General features: G+C 48.4%; 1 long non-coding RNA gene across 1 annotated transcript; it reads left to right on the forward strand.

Annotated features, from left to right (window-relative positions):
* The first annotated feature begins 223 nt into the window (after positions 1–223).
* On the forward strand, positions 224–2,307 carry LOC119256725 (uncharacterized). Its single transcript, XR_005127867.2, has 3 exons — positions 224–965; positions 1,055–1,740; positions 2,075–2,307. It is a non-coding gene; the product is annotated as an uncharacterized LOC119256725 (long non-coding RNA).
* Positions 2,308–2,523: the final 216 nt, after the last annotated feature.

A 2,523-nucleotide genomic window follows, 5' to 3' on the forward strand; every position in this document is an offset into this window, starting at 1 on the left:
GGATTGTGATAAAATAATTAATTTTACTGAATTCTTTCTGTATATAGTCATGGTTTTGTTCTTGTCAGTTCAACCTTCTGCCTGAAACACAGAATCTTGTTCAAACAGCAGCTTTTAGTCATAATGAGGCCTACCTCGAGGTCAAGGAAACAGGCCCAAAGTAACTGGGCAAGAAGTATTATGACCTCATAGCTCATGTGCAGTTTCTGTGATGTCGCCAGAATCCTAGACACACACGGAGCGTTTTCCACAACTTCTTTCCCTCTTATTATAAAGATTGTAAGATTCCTGGATAGCCAAATAAAAGGAAGTTGTTACGAATGTTCAAAAAGAGTAAAAATAAAGGAACAATCTTCTGGACAAACTATAGACCTCACATAGGAGTCGTTCTAGAGAAGTTGATGATATGGGGTGGAAGCAGGATCTTTCCAAAGTAGGAATCTCAAAGCATTTATCCATTTTTGTTTTGTTTTGTTTTTTCTAACCAATGCAGGGTTTTCAACAAATCGACTGGTGGAGGCTTGCTTACCAAGACACGTCACACTGGACGACAGCACGACCTATGGGAAGACAGCAGATGGCAGAGAACATTCAAGAAACAGTTGGCCATTTCAATCAAATGCCAATCAAAATATGAATGGGCTCTTCCTCTGGGCCTGAAATTCAACATTTTCATGAACACCGCCTGATGTCAAATACCAACCTTTCTGGAAAGATGTACATCCACTTCTGTACAACTCATTTCACTCACTCAGATGTGCCAATACTTTTTCACCTCTATCATCTATTAGCTCATCAAAGGCAGAGTTCACGTCATGTTCATCCTCACGGTGAATGTCAAAAAGTAGAAGTAATTGACTCAAACCTCACACTCTGAGGGCTTGTAAAACCACATGCATGTTTCTTGCAGCTTGTAGAGACACTTTGACAACAAAGATGGGGTTAGAAAGGCAATCACAAAGAAGGTGAGGGGCATGGCTCTGCCTGCATCCGCAGGGGAAGCATGGGCGGGGTAGAGAGGAGCCTGAGAGTTTGCTGTTGTCCTTTTCCCCAGGGCAAACCGAGAAGAGATGTCCCAGGAGGGCTTCGCGGTGCTGGAGGTCAGCATGGGTGGAGGCAGGTGTCTGCAAAGATCCCACGAGGTTTGAGTTAAAGCAAAGTAGGAAATGAAGACTTGCTGGTACAAAGTGAAGGATGACAACGGATTCCAGTTTTGAGCATGTAATAGTTGCTGAAAAATGTCATGTCACTCTTTAGGCACGAATGCTTCGCAGCAGATGTCTCTGCAGGAGAAACACCCGGCCTGGGGGCAAGGAGCCCGGAGGACGAGCTAGCAGTTGCATGATCAAGGCCTGCCTCTGACACTAATTGGTTGTGGAGGCTCGAACAAGGACATAAATTCAGTGGCTCTCAACTCCCCTCTGAAACAAGGCCATGTGGGCGCTGGAGGACCTCTCTGGAGCTCTCACAGGGCATCACGCTGTAAATCGTAGAGAGCAAGTCAGCCCCACGACACTGCTCCTCCAGATCAGCCGTGGCCTAAACACCTTCCTGTGCGAGACCCCAGGCAGGAGAGAGGGCCCTGGCTCCAGGGCCTTCCATGCCCAGAACTGAGACCTGTCCAGCAAGTCTCCCAGGCTCGTCGGGGTGCTGAGCCCTGTTTGATTTCTGCGAGAAAGCAGAAGAACCTCGCCCTGATGGCCTTTGTGCCTCAGCCCTGATTCCACGCTCACCTTCTAGGTGAGGCGTTCACTCCGCAGTGACCCGCCCAGCGCGACAAGTGGCCGCTGCCCCACTCTCAGCCCCACTTGCTCTGTCCCTTTGTAAAACATCAGAATCGTGGCAGAAAATCCTGGGGGGGGAGAGGAGGAGAAGAAACAAGGAAAAAAGTCTTTCTTATTCTGGCACGTCTGGCATGCATTAGGCCGGCAGCGGGTGAAATGTGTAAATACCTCGATGCATATTAAAGACTGTTTAATAGAAACCTTCCCCTGTGCATGCTTAGCCTTTAGCAGAGCTTTTGAAAATAAATCTCGGAATGTTTTATTTTCTCTTTATTATTTCCACTTAGCAGCGTTCTCCTGCCACCCGTGAGGTGATCCTCTGCGCGGCTTGAGACTCCCCGGCTGCGTGTGGCGTCCTGCATGACCATGGGAAGCTTTGGGACACATCTGGCAAGGATGGACCCGAGAGGCCGCCATGGTCCCCGTGTCAAGCTTAAGTGTGGAGGAGGCTTCACCTGCTGGGTTTGTGTAACTGAACCCTCAGGTGTTCACCCCGATCAGTCCCTGCGGCCTCACTTCTCAGGGTGTCCCCTATGGTCGGCTGAGCGCACGTAACTCTTGGCTTCAAGGAGTTCTCACCCCACCTGCCTTGTCATCCTGCTCTTGTCTGCGCTTTTTTAATGCTTTGGGAGCAAAACAGTTGGGTTTTATTTTTTTTAATTTGTCTGTCATTAGCATAATGTCATCTTGGGGTACAGCTGCTCCCCGATGTGTGCACCTCTACAGTGCTTTTGTGACA

Source organism: Talpa occidentalis, unplaced genomic scaffold (genome assembly GCF_014898055.3).
Source record: "Talpa occidentalis isolate TD23 unplaced genomic scaffold, MPIMG_talOcc4v2.1 talOcc4.4, whole genome shotgun sequence".
NCBI lineage: Eukaryota > Metazoa > Chordata > Mammalia > Eulipotyphla > Talpidae > Talpa > Talpa occidentalis.